This window comes from Manis javanica, chromosome 10 (assembly GCF_040802235.1).
Source record: "Manis javanica isolate MJ-LG chromosome 10, MJ_LKY, whole genome shotgun sequence".
NCBI classification, from domain to species: Eukaryota; Metazoa; Chordata; class Mammalia; order Pholidota; family Manidae; genus Manis; species Manis javanica.
This window is the reverse complement of record NC_133165.1, coordinates 42068933-42083491: the sequence shown is the minus strand read 5'-3', so window position 1 is coordinate 42083491 and position 14559 is coordinate 42068933. Positions and strand designations below refer to the sequence as shown.

Here is a 14559-nt window from a genome sequence, read left to right as displayed (position 1 = left end):
CCTTTTTCAGACCTGCTATTAAGCAGGAGGCAAAAATATCTCGAGAGCGGAGACTCATGGTGGTGTTATAATTTCAGTGTGGGTCTTGTTTGGGGACAGCAGTGGGGGCAGGGGAATAGGTGGGGTCAGTCCTGTAGGTTTCAGTAGCCTGCATTTGGGCGAAGTCCTAAACTCATCTACGCTCTTCAGGGAGGAGAGTATTGGCCAGGAGCATGAAAATGTCATGATGTGTGAGGCTGTAAGACTGGAGGGTCTATTGAAACTCCCTGATGTATGTCATGGGATCAGTGGAAAAGGAACTTAGGCGTTTCTCTAGTTAGGCTATATCTCTTAAGGAGAAAGGGACGTGAACGCGCACGATGCCTTCGGATTTTGCTACCTCCCGGAGGGGGGCGATAATTTTGGGAGGCTCTCGGGACTGAGTCTGAGGGGGACTGAAGGGTTCTGGCTCAGTCTGTGGGGGAGTGACACGGTCTAGCCGTGCCTAGTCGAGCAGGTCCTGAAGTGCAGAAGGGGGGCAAAGAAAATAAAGAAAGATAGAATCGGACCTACATGTCGCCAGCTAGCAGCCCAGCTGCTTGCCTCTGCTGCTTTAGTTGGGCTTGAACTCATGACTCTGAGGTTAAGAGTCCCATGCTCTACTGAGCTACAGCAGGGCTTCAGTTAATTGCTTATGGAATGCGTTGTTTTCTATTCCTGCCACATCGGCAAGTGGGGGAAGGGCATAGCTAGAAGCAGGGGCGGTGTTTCTACACATCTTGAAGGTCTCCCTATTTTCAGAGTGAGGAGTCTTGGCAAGATATGTTTTTGTGGACAGATAACGTCTACGGACAGCACCGGTTGTTCTCTAGCTTGTGCTTTCTCATGCTGCATTCAGACATGGGGGAAGGTGCTTTCCCATTCTCTCTACAAACATGTGAGAAGACAAAGGCGGTCCCTAACAGGGAGAAACAGGTGATGAGGGCAAAGACGGAGGGAGGCCCCTGGGACCTAGTTAAAGGGGGGGATGAAAGGCTCAGGCTTAATCTGCAGGGAATGAAGGTGGAGGAGGTGAGATGGGGGAGGAGATGGTTGGGGAGGAAGGGAGAAGGGCTGTTGTAGGAGAAGAAGGGGAAGGGAGTGAACCGGAGGCTTCTGCGGGGGCGGCGGCTTGCAGACTAGGAGAACTTGGGAGGGGGCGGGGAGAGGAGGAGGCGGAAAGCTTCGATATAGGGAATCTCCTTCCATTTTTTCAGGCGCTCGCAGTAGTTAAAAAGATCACGAGTGATGTTAGGATCAAGAGTTCCCCCTGCGGGCCATTGGTTGTTATTGTCTAGGGGTTATGTCGGCCAATCTTGGGAGCAATATTTATGGAGAAGTTTTGGTTTTATATCAGGCATCAGGGAGGGGGTAGCCAGATGCTTAGGCATTCAAGAGGTGAACTTTCAGGGAGGGATGAGGAGGCTCCCATGGCTAAAGGACAGAGAAGGAGACAAACAGGGGAAGACGAACGGAGATCATCGGACCGGAGGCAGACGGCAAGGAGACAAAGGGCGTCCCCGATGATCCTTGGTGGTCTACGGAAACTTGTATACGAGTCGGAATTTCTTGGGAAGTGTGGGTCATCACCCAGACTTCCCTAAGAAGGCAGAGTGCCGGAGTCACGAGGTACCTAGCGCTAGGCGTTTTCGGCGGACGGAGCAGAAGAAGGACGGGGTAAAAGGGAGCGTTCTCATCCACAAAGGAGTCACCTCATTTATGGCTGTTGGATGGGGGTGCCTGAGAGTCAGCCGCAGCCGTGAAGGCCTGAGGCAGGGATTTATGACTGTCGGAGGAGGGGCCTGAGTGTCCGCCGCAGCCGTAAAGGCTTGAGGCGGGGATTTATGGCTGTTCGGGGAGGGGCCTGAGGGTCCGCCCCAGCCATTAAGGCCTGAGGCGGGGAGAGTTCCCTCCACATCCCCGAGCGTTAGGGCCTTGCCGGACGATCACGGTCAATGACACTGCGATATCTCAGGGAAGAGTGGCCCACCCTGGGGAAATTTTGCTTGAAAACTTTCAGCACTGATGGAAGGGATGGTGAATGCGTTTGACTGTCGGAGGAGGGGCCTGAGCGTCCGCCGCAGCCCTAAAGGCTTGAGGCGGGGATTTATGGCTTTTGGAGGAGGGGCCTGAGTGTCCGCTGCAGCCGTGAAGGCCTGAGGCGGGGAGCGTTCCCTCCTCATCCCCGTGCGTCAGGGCCTTGCTGGACGATCACGGTCAATGGCACTGCGATAGCTCGGGGAAGAGTGGCCCACTCCGGGGGGAAGACTTACCTAAAGGCCAGAGAGGAGTGGTGAGTGTGATGAGCCAGCGCAGTAAAAAGAGGACGAGGGCAAGCTGCTGCTGGTGTCGGGGGGAAGAGGGGCCCAGTTGGGGTGTCCCGTCTCCCGGGTTTCGGCACCAATGAAAGGAAAGGAGCGACACATAGCAGCAATTCACCGGAGAGTTCCGCTTTATTAGGGAAAGGTGCTGGGTTATATAGGAGGGGGCATGAATTGATTGAGGTGTCACTTCTACGGGGCTGGTGGCTGTTGGCTAGGTGCTGGGATTGGGAGGGGGGCAAGAGGTGATTGGGCTTCAGGTGGCGCCGGCGGGAACTGAGGACCCTGAAGAGAAGCCAGAAGTTTGCCATCTTACTGGTGGGGACCCTTCAATGGTACCTTGCCCTTGGATTATGGCCCCACTGCCTAGGGGTAGGGCCTTCTGCCCAGGAAAGAGAATTGGGTTTCCCATATTTCTCCGTAACTGAAGAGGAGATGCTGTCTGTATAACTCTGATGTCTAATCTGGGTGTGCTGACTATACTTGTTTTCTGCACTGAAACAAATCTGTCATCACCACTAAATAACCATTCAGATCATGACGTGCACTTTGGGTGGTTCATTTGCTCACTTTGTCTTCCATACTTAGAACAAATGATCTCAGCGGTGTGCTTAACTGATACGCGTTGGTTCAATCATAGATACTCTTTTCTAAATTTTAATGGAATCTTTAAAAACTTTTAATTTGAAATTACAGATTAGGAGGAAGTTGCAAAGATTATACAGAGAGGTCCTATGTACTCTTCATACCATGGCTACATCCTAAGTAACTGTAGTACGATATCAAAACCAAGAAATGGACATATGTACAATGCGTGCAGAGTAGTTTTTTGTCATTTTTATCACAGCCATAGATGCTTGTAAGTTACCAGGATGGTCAAAATTGAGAACTCTTCTGTTACCACCAAGATCTTCCACATGACACTCCTTTATAATCATACCCTGTATTGGTATTACCCAGGATTACCTCCAGGTTTGGTAATTCACTAGAAGACTCACAGGACTCATATACTCCTGGCTATGTTTTATTACAGTGAAGTGATATAAAGTATAATCAATAAAGGAAAATGGTACATTGAGCAGAGTTTAAAGGATTTTAAGAAACTTCTCCCAGTAGAGTTAAACAGGGTGTATTTAATCCCCTAGTAACAAACTGTGGTAACAAGTGTTTTCTGAAGTGTTTGTTAGGGAAGCTCATGTACGTTTAGGATTCCAGGGCTTTTCTAGGAGGCTGGCCACATAGGTGCAAGTGCCCTCGTGCTTGAGCACAGTTACTGCAACTCCAGACCCCTAGAAGAAAAGCAGGTGCTCACTATTTTATCAACACTGTTTGCACAACTTGTTTAGAACACCCAAGCATACAGAACACCCTATCAGTTAGTACGTGAACGTGAGGATGCTTTGCAACTTCTGTTCCGAGGAGCTGGCAAGAGCCAGTCACAAACACCCAACCCTTCTGAGAATGTGCATGATTTGAGCTTCTCAGGCTTGTTTGGTTAACTCTACTGCACACCTTTCCATAGCCACCCTTGTTAGAAATAGATGTGATATGGAGAAACAGTGCTGGGCCCAGGGCGGAGGTAAGGGTCAGTTATGTTGGGGTAGGTAGTACTTTAAATAGAGTGGCCAGAGAAAGGCTTTCTAAAGTGTGACACGAAGGCTGAAACATAAATGATGACAGAGAAATCACCATATGAACAGCAAGGAGCACAGCATTCCAAGCATTATGACACATGTGCAAAGGCCCCAAAAAGAGAGAAATGGAAAGGAGACCTGTATTGTAGTCCTACTGGCTACAGACTGGAGGATCCCACGACCTCCTGCTTAGGTTCAGTTAATTTACTAGAGCGGCTCACAGAATTTAGCTACTTAAATCACCCACTTACTACCTCATAGTTCTCTATGTGAGAACTCCTAGCCAGCTCACTGGGTACCTCTGCTAAGAATCTCAAGAGGTCAAATTAAAGGGTCTGCCAGCCTGGGCTCTTATATGGAGTCTCTGAGGAGAATCTGCTTCCAGACATACTCATGCTGACAGAATTGAGTTCCATGTGGTTTTAGGACTGAGGTCTTCATTTCTTTGCTGGCTGTCAGCCAGTTTCATTCTCAGCTTCTAGAAGCCACACACATTCCTTGGCTTATAGTCTCTTCACCTTCAAAGCCAACAGTAGTGCTTTGAGTCTCTCTAACTTCCCATTCTGCCCTCTCTTCTGATTGTTATTTTAAAAGCAACTTTATTGAGATACAGTTCACATACCAGAGAATTCACCCATTTGAAAGGCATACAATTCAGTAGCAATCATCACCACAACCAACTTCAGAATATTTTCATCACATCAAAAAAATGTAGCAATACCATTAGCTGTCTCCTTTATTCCCATCCTATCCCCCTTGGTCCTATAAAACAACTAATCTACTTTATGTCTCTAGATTTTCCTCTTCTAGACGTTCATGTGAATGGGATCATTATGTCTTTCATGCCTGGCTTCTTTCACTTAGCCTAATGTTTTCAAGTTTCATTGTGTTGTAGCATGTATGAGCACTAAATTCCTTTTTAAGACTGAATAACAATAATATGCTATTGTGTGGCTATCTACTACATCTTGTTTATTAATGAGTAACTACTCATTAATTTATGGACGTGTGTTTCCACCTTTTGGTTATTATGGATAATGCTGCTATGAAAGGTAATGTACAAGTTTCTGTGTTTTCATTTCTCTTGGGCATATACCTTGAGAACTGCTGGGAATACACTTGGGAGTATATGTACTGATTATGTATACTTAGGAATTGCTGGGTCTTATGGTAGCCATGTTTAATCGTTTGAGGAATTGTCAGGGAATTTCCAAGAACAGCTTCACCATTCTACATTCCCACCAGCAGTGTATGAGGATTCCAATTTCTCCACATCTTGGTCAACACTTGTTATTACCTGATTTTCTTATCCTAGTCATCTGATTTGATGTGAAATGGTATCTCTGTGATTTTGATCTGCATTTCTCTGATGATTAATGATGTCAAACATGTTTTCATGTGCTTACTGAACATTTCCTTGGAGAAGTGTTGTTATTCCCACTCATCCAACACCAGATGCAGTGGTGTATTTTTTCCCTACATATATGTATAACAATAACAATATTATACAGCAGTAATAATAGTATAACTAGAACAGCAGTAATAATAGTAAAACTTCATTTGGGTACCTGGACCCTATTCCAATGCGTATAAGTAAGTATATTAATACCAAGCAATCCTCAAACACCAGCAGGGTGTTTGAGAACTCAACTCGATTCTGATGCTATCTGCCTGGAGACAGCACCAGATTCCCAGGTTAAGGGCTCCTACTTGGACTGCCCTCCATCCCCTACTCCAGCTGGTGGTCACAAGCCCCAGCCTACCGGCTACAGACTGGAGGATCCCATGACCTCCTGCTTAGGTTCAATTAATTTGCTAGAGCTGCTCACAGAACTCAGGAAAACACCTACGTTTATCAGTTTAATAAAGGATACAAGTTAACAGCCAGATGAAGAGACATAGGGCAAAGTTCTGAATAAAGGAGCTTCTGTTTTTGTGGAGCTTGGGTGGTACGTGGAGGCATTTTGGTTCCCCAAGCATAGAAGCTCTCTGACCAAGCAGCGGTATCCAACCAAGCAAAGTGGAGCACAGAGAGAGAGCAAAAAGCTCTTCTCAGGGGTTTTTTGAGGGCTTCATTGCATAGTCAAGATTGACTAAATTATTGGCCATTGGCTGATGCAACCTCCAGCCCCTACCACCCACCCCCTCCACCCCAGCTTCGGTGGAGGGTCCAAATAACGAAATACCAGTTTCACCTTTAAGACTGTGCAGTGTTTTCAGGAACTGTGGATAAGGACCAGATATACCTGGTAAATATTATTTGGTCATATGAATGACCAAATGTGTATTTCTTTTCTTTTTTATTAAGGTATCATTGATTCATTGATATACAATCTTATGAAGGTTTCATATGAGCAACATTGTGGTTACTACATTCACCCATATTATCAGGTCCCCCCCACCAACCGCACTGCAGTCACTGTCCATCAGTGAAGTAAGATGCTATAGAGTCACTACTTGTCTTCTCCATGCTGTACTACCATCCCAGTGACCTACCTATATGGTGATTGTGAATTGTAGTGCCCCTTAATCCCCTTCTACCTCCCCAGCCCCCACCTTTGGTAACCAGTAGTCCCTTCTCAGAGTTTCTGACTCTGCTGCTATTTTATTCCTTCAGTTTTGCATTGTTTTTATACTCCACAAATGAGTGGAGTCATTTGGTACTTGTCTTTCTCTGCCTGGCTTATTTCACTGAGCATAATACCCTCTAGCTCCATCCATGTTGTTGCAAATGGTAGGATTTCTTTTCTTCCTATGGCTGAATAATATTACATTGTGTACATGTACCACATTTTCTATATCCATATCTATTCATCTGTTGATGGACACTTAGGTTGCTTCCATATCTTGGCTATTGTAAATAGTGCTGTGATAAATATAGGGGTGCATATGTCTTTTCAAATCAAGGATCTTGTTTCAATCAAGTAAATTCCTAGGAGTGGAATTACTGGGTCAAATCGTATTTCTATTTTTCGTTTTTTGAGGAACCTCCATATTGCTTTCCACAATGGTTGAACTAATTTACATTCCCACCAGCAGTGTAGGAGGGTTCTACTTTCTCTGCATCCTCGCCAGCATTTGTTGTTCCTTGTCTTCTGGATGTTGGCCATCCTAACTGGTGTGAGGTGATATCTCAATATGGTTTTTTTTTTTGTTGTTGTTGTTGTTTTTTTATTTCTGTGGTGTCCATAGTGATTTTTCCTTTCTCATTTCTGAATCTGTTTATATGTGTAGATTCTCTTTTTTCTTGATAAGTCTGGCTAGGGGTATTTCATTGTGCTTTTAATTTGAATTTGCCTGATAATTAGTGACGTGGATCATTTTTTTCATGTGCCTGTTGGCCATCTGAATTTCTTTGGAGAAGTGTCCAGGTCCTCCATCTATTTTTCAATCGGGTTGTTTTTTGGGTGTTGAAGTGTGTGAGCTTTTTATATGTTTTGTATGTTAACCTCTTATCAGATAAGTCATTTACAATATTCTCCCATACTGTAGGATACCTTTTTGTTCCACTGATGGTTTCTTTCGCTGTACAGAAGCTTTAGTTTGATGTAGTCCCATTTGCTCATTTTTTGTTTCCCTTGCCTGAGGAAATGTGTTCAGGAAAAAGTTGCTCATGTTTATTTTCAAGAGATTTTTGCCTAAGTTTTCTTCTAAGAGTTTTATGGTTTCATGACTTACATTCAGATCTTTAATCCATTTTGAATTTACTTTGTGTATGGAGTTAGACAATAATCCATCCAGTTTCATTCTCTTACATGTGGTTGTCCAGTTTGCCAGCACCAGTTGTTGAAGAGGCTGTCTTTTCTCCATCGTTTATCATATATTAATTGATGACGTATGTGTGGGTTTATATCTGTGCTCTCTTTTCTGTCCCATTGATCTCTGGGTCTGTTTTTGTGCCAGTACTAAAAGTTTTGATTATTGTGACTTTGTAGTAGAACTTGGAAGTCAGGGAGCATAATCCACCCAGCTTTGTTCTTCTTTCTCAGGATTGCTTTGGCGATTTAGGGTCTTTGTGGTTCCATATGAATTTTAGAACTGTTTGCTCTAGTTTGTTGAAAATGCTGTTGGTATTTTGATAGGGATTGCATTGAATCTGTAGAATGCTTTAGGCAGGATGACCATTTTGATTATATTATTTTTTCCTATCCATGAGCATGGGTAGATTTCTATTTACTCGTGTCTTTAATTTCTCTCTTGAGTGTCTTATAGTTTTCAGAGTAAAGGTCTTTCTTCTCCTTGGTTAGGTTTATTCCTAAGTGTTTTACAATTTTTGATGCAATTGTAAATGGAGTTATTTTCCTGATTTCTCTTTCTGCTAGTTCATTGTTAGTATATAGGAACACAACAGATTTCTGTAAATTAATTTTGTATCCTGCAACTTTGCTGAATTCAATTATTAGTTCTAATAGCTTTTTGGTGGATTCCTTAGGTTTTTCTATGTATAATCTCATGTCATCTGCAAATAGAGCTTAACTTCTTCCTTACCAATTTGGATGCCTTTTATATCTTTGTGTTGTCTGATTCCTGTGGCGAGGACCTCCAGTACTATGTTGAATAAAAGTGGTGAGAGAGGGCATCCTTGTCTTGTTCCCGATCTTAGAGAAAGCTTTAAGCTTTTTGCTTTTAAGTATGATGTTGGCTGTGGGTTTGTCATATATGGCCTTTAATGTTGAGGACGTACCCTCTACACCTATTTTATTGAGAGTTTTTATCCTGAATGGATGTTGAATTTTTTCAAATGCCTTTTCAGCATCTTTTGAGATGATCATGTGATTTTTGTCCTTTTTGTTGATGTGGTGTATAATATTGATTGATTTACAAATATTGTACCATCCTTGCATCCCTGGAGAAAATCCTACTTGGTCATGATGGATGATCTTTTTGATGTATTTTTGGATTCAGTTTGCTAATATTTTGTTGAGGATTTTTACATCTATGTCCATCAGGGATATTGGTGTGTAGTTTTCCTTTTTTGTGGTGTCTTTGTCTGTTTTTGCTATTAGAGTGATGCTGGCCTCAGAATGAGTTTGGAAGTATTCCCTCCTGTTCTACTTTGGAAAACTTTAAGAAGGGTGGGTGTTAGCATGCCTTTTCATGTTTGATAAAATTCAGCTGTAAAGCCATCTGGTCCAGGCTTTTTATTCTTAGGTAATTTTTTGATTACCAGTTCAATTTCATTGTTGGTAATTGGTCTGCTCATATTTTGTTTCTTTCTGGGTCAGTCTTGGAAGGTTGTATTTTTTTACTGGCATATAATTTTTCAGAGTATTCTCTAATAATTCTTTGTATTTTTCTGTTGTCCGTTGTGATTATTCCTTTTTCGTTTCTGATTTTGTTATGTGTGTACACTCTTTTTTTCTTGATAAGTCTGGATGGGGTTTATCTTTTTTTTTTTTCCCCTCAAAGATCCAGCTCCTGGTTTCATTGACTCTATTGTTTTATTCTTCTCAATTATATTTATTTCTGCTCTGATCTTTATTATGTCCCTCCTTCTACTGACTTTGGGCTTCATTTGTTCTTCTTTCTCTAGTTTCTTTAATTGTGAGTTTAGACTGTTTATTTGGGATTGTTCTTCTTTCTTGAGGTAGGCCTGTATTGCTATATACTTTCCTCTTAGAACTGCTTTCACTGCATCCCACAGGTTTTGGGCTATTGAGTTCTTGTTTTCATTTTTGTGTGTATGTTGCTTGGTCTCTTTTAATTTGATCATTAATCTATTGGTTACTTAGAAGCATGTTGTTTGTAGGCTATTTTGTTTTCTTTGTGTAATTTATTTCTAGTTTCATACCATGTGATCTGAGAAACTGCTTAATACAATTTCAGTTTTTTTGAACTGAGGCTCTTTTTGTGTCCTAGTATGTGATCTGTTCTGGAAAACATGTACACTTGAGAAGAAAGTGTATCCTGCTGCTTTGGGGTGGAATGTTCTGTAGATACTGTTAGGTCCATCCATTCTAATGTATTCTTAAGTGCTTCTGTTTCCTTACTTAATTTTCTCTCTGGTTGATCTGGCTATTGGTGTGAGTTGTGTGTTACATTCTCCTAAAATGAATGTATTGCAGTCTATTTCCCCCTTTATTTCTGTTAGTATTTGTTTTACATATTTAGATGCTCCTATATTGGGTGCATAGATATTTATGATGGTTATAACCACTTATTGGACTGACCTTTTTATCATTAAGTAATGTCCTTCTTTGTCTCTTGTTACTTTTCTTTGTTTTGAAATCTATTTTGTCTGATGTAAGTACTGCTACTCCTTTTTCCTCCCTATTATTTGCATGAACTATCTTTTTCCATCCCTTCACTTGGGTCTGTGTATGTCCTTGGGTCTTAGGTGAGTCTCTTGTACGCAGCATATGTATGGGTCTTGTTTTTTAATATATTCTGCCACTCTCTTGTCTTTTGATTGGTACATTCAGTCCATTTAACATTTATAGTGATTATTGATAGATACATACTTATTGCCATTGGAGGCTTTGTATTTGTGGATACCAAAGATTCAATGATAGCTTCCTGTCTAATACTCTACCTTAAATCACTGATTACTGTATTTCAAACACAATCTAAAGGTACTCCCCCATCCCCCGACTCCTTCCTCCTCCACACTTTATATATTAGGTGTCATATTCTGTACTTTTTGTGTATCCCTTAGCTATTTGTGAGTAGTTGATTTAATTTTGGACTTCTTTGGTAATTAACTGGTCTACTGCCTTTATTGTGGGTTTATTTTCTTTGGTGGCAGCTATTTAGCCTTTAAGAACATTTCTGTCTAGAGCAGTCCCTTTAACATACCCTGTGGGGCTGGCTTACTGGTGGTGAATACCTTCAGTTTTTGTTGATCTGAAACTTGTTTAATCCCTGCTTTAAAATTAAATGATCATTTAGCCAGGTAGAGTATTCCTGGTTGGAGGTCCTTCTGTTTCACTGCATTAAATACATCATGCCACTCCCTTCTGGCCTGTAAAATTTCTGCTGAAAAGTCTGCTGATAGCCTGATGGGGTTCCCTTTATAAGTAATCTTTATTCTCTCTCTGGCTGTTTTCAATACTCTCTTCTTGTCCTTGAACTCTGCCATTTTAATTATTATATGTCTTGGTGTTGTCTTCCTAGGTTTCCTTTTGTTAGGGGCTCTCTGTGCTTCCTTGACCTGAATGTCTATTTTCTTCCCCAATTTGGGGAAGTTTTCAACAATTATTTTCTCAAAGAGATTTTCTATCCTTTTGTCTCTCTTTTTCTTCTGGTACCCCTATTATGTGACTATTGTTCTGTTCAGAATGGTCACACAGCTCTCTTACTATTCTTTCATTCCTAGAAGTCCTTTTTTCTGTTTTTTGGCCTCATTGTTTTCTTACTCCCTAATTTTCAGATTTATGATTTCTTCAGCCTGCGAAAGCATGCTATTAAATCTCTCCATTGTATGTTTCCTTCTAGATACTGTATTCTTCAGTTCTGAGTGACTGTTTTGGAAATAGTCTTTTTTGTTGAGTTCCTCCCTGAGATCTTGAATATTTTTCTGTAGATCCAGGAGCATGTTTGACTTTTACTTTGAAGTCTTTATCAAGAAGATTGGTGATTTCAGTTTCACTCAGTCCTTTTTGTGGTATTTTGTAGTTTTGTTTGGACCAAATTCCTCTGCCTCTTCATTTTATTTAGTGTTTCCCATAGAATAATAGCTGTATGGAGAAGGTGTCCTCTAGTGCCTGGAAACTCAGTTTCCTGTACAGGAGCCCCAGCTGTTGGCATGCAGTGGGCTGGACACCTTTCTGTCTGGCTTGTAGTGATCTGATTTCAGGTGGGCTGTGTGGGCTGTCAGCTGATCACATGCAGGGAGAATACTCAGGGCTGTGCCTCTGGAGTTGCTGTGGGCAGAGCCGCCCTCTGCCTGGCAGGCAGGAATGGTGGGGGCTGCAGGCCAGTGGGACCAGTGCCTGCTGGGAAGAAGTAGCTCCCAGGGCTGGCTCTCACAGTACTTCCCTGGATGGGCTGAAACAGGCCTGAGAAAGCTGGGAGGGTCTCCCTCTGCCTTCCCGGCTACAATGCCTGCCTCCCCTGCCAGGCAGTAGGGCCATGCATGCCGGGAGGAGCCTCAGTGCTGTGCTTTTGGAGATGCTGTGGGTGGAGCTGCTCTCCGCCCGGACTGTAGCAATAGTGGGGACAGGCACCTGCCAGGAAGAAGGAGCTCCTGGGGCTGGCTCCCTCAGGCAGTTTCCCAGCTGGCCCAAAACAGGGCTGAAAAAGCTGGGAGGGTCTTCCTCTGCCTACCTGAGAGCAAGGTCTACCTGCTGGCTGGCTGCACACCACAAAAACCCTTGGGGCTGTATTGCCAGCCAAGGGGATGGAGTGTCTGGGGCTCCTGAGAGTTCCTAACCTGTTGGGCTGAGGGCAGGCTGGGGAGATATTGTCCACCTGCCCCTTCTCCTGAACAGAGCATTGTGTAAACCTTGCCCCTATGGTGCCCATCTCGCTACTGGGAAGTCTTTCAAACTGCCTGCTTTGCTTTTGTCTCCGGGGGCTGATAGAGCATACCTGTTCTCCACAAGTAGCTGAAATCTCAGCCTTATTGAACGTTCTGCCAGTCTTTGTTGTCCAGCCCTGCTAATTACCAGAGCACCAGGTAATGTGGGTTCGTGTTCCCAGGGCAGATCTCCAGGGCCAGGTGTTCAGCAGTCCTGGTCTCCAACTCCCTCGTTGCTCCGATTCTCTTCCTTCCACCTTTGGGATCGGGTGGTAGGAGGGGCTTGGGTCTCACCGGATCTCGGCTTGGCACTTTGCCCTTTTCTGTGATGTCTTCTTCTCTTCCCCAGATGTGGATAGTTCTGCAGTCTTCAGGTCGTTTTCAGGTTTAGTTGTATTTGCTGTATTTTCATGTTCTATGTGATTTTTGGGAGGAGGTTTGGTTTCTGTCTCGCCTTCCTACATCATCTTTTTCCCAGTATTCCTAATTACACTCATTTTCTTGGTAAATGTTACATTATTTCATTCAAAACGAAGTAGTTTAACTTTCATACCATTAAAATGAAGTTTTCTTTTTTGAGCCAAATACTGTATTAAGAATACAGTATTTCAGGGGTGGAGCCAAGATTGTGGTGTGAGTAGGACAGTGGGAATCTCCTCCCCAAAACATATCTTTTTGAAAATACAACAAATACAACTAATCCTAAAAGAGAGACCAGAAGACACCGGACAACAGCCAGACTACATCCACACCTGCGAGAACCCAGCGCCTGGTGAAAGGGGTAAGATACAAGCCCTGGCCTGGTGGGACCCAAGTGCCTCTCACCCCAGCTCCCCGTGGGAGGAGAGGAGTTGGAGCAGGGAGGGAGAGGGAGCCCAGGACTGCTAATCACCCGGCCCTAGCCATGCGCACCAGAGCACAGACACAATGCATGCGTGGGGTGCTGGAAAGTAGGGAAACAGGGCAGCAAGATCTTTGAGCAGGTCCCGAAGCCGGTGCCCCTGTGACAAAGAAAAGCGAGTGCTTTTTGAAAGTCTTAAAGAGACATGGACGCCACAGCTGGGCGGAAGCATTCTGGGTCACAGTCCAGCAGCTGGAAATTCCAGGGAACTCCAGGCACACTAACCCCCTGGGCAACAGCTCTGAGACCCCTCACGGAGGTAAACAGCCAAACAGCCCCCCATCCATTATCCCTCCAGGGCCCCGCCATAGCAAAGCAGCAGCCTGAGGCTGGCCATGCCCACAGCAAGGGAGCTTCCTCCATACCGGCCGGGCAAGATACAGAGACCCAGTCTACACGCAATTGCCCAACACAAGCCACTAGGGGTCGCAGTTGTCCCGGTAAAGAGGCCAGGAGCAAGTGGAAAGCCTTAGCTCTCCCAGCTGACAGAAAGCCAGTAGCTCACCACTGCACCTATTAACCTAAAAAGGCAAAAAAATTTGATCCAGACAAGACTAGCCCAGACAGCTTTGACATCTGCTACATCTTCCCCTGAAAAGGAAGCTGGGGAGATAGATTTGACCAGTGTTCCTGAAAATGAATTCAAAACAAAAGTCATAACCATGCTGATGGACTTGCAGAGAAATATGCAAGAACTAAGGAGGGAGAATACAGAAATAAAATAAGCTCTGGATGGACTTCAAAACAGAATGGACGAGATGCAAGAGACCGTTAATGGACTAGAAAACAGAGAACAGGAACGCAGAGAAGCTGATGCCGAGAGAGATAAAAGGATCTCCAGGAATGAAAGAATTTTAAGAGAACTGAGTGACCAATCGAAACGGAACAATATCCGCATTATAGGGGTAACAGAAGAAGAAGAGAGAGAAAAAGGAATAGAAAGTGTCTTTGAAGAAATAATTGCTGAAAACTTTCCCAAACTGGGGGAGGAAATAATCGATCAGACCACAGAAGTACACAGAACTCCCAACAGAAGGGACCTGAGGAGGACAATACCAAAACACATAATAATTAAAGTGACAAAGATCAAGGAGAAGGAGAGAGTATTAAAGGCAACCAGAGAGAGACAAAAGATCACCTACAAAGGAAAACCCATCAGGCTATCATCAGACTTCTCAACAGAAACCTTACAGGCCAGAGGAGAATGGCATGATCTATTTAATGCAA

General features: G+C 43.6%; 1 protein-coding gene across 8 annotated transcripts in view; it reads left to right on the top strand.

Moving 5' to 3' along the window:
* The window catches only part of RABGEF1 (RAB guanine nucleotide exchange factor 1), a 102817-nt gene that overhangs the window by 31330 nt on the left and 56928 nt on the right, over window positions 1-14559 (top strand). Inside the window, exon 2 of one of the 8 annotated variants that reach the window (XM_073215226.1) lies at window positions 12781-13212. The exons of the other annotated variants lie outside the window; for them this stretch is intronic. The gene's annotated coding sequence lies outside the window, so the exon portion shown is untranslated. The remainder of the gene's footprint in view (window positions 1-12780; window positions 13213-14559) is intronic. 8 annotated transcript variants of the gene reach the window in all.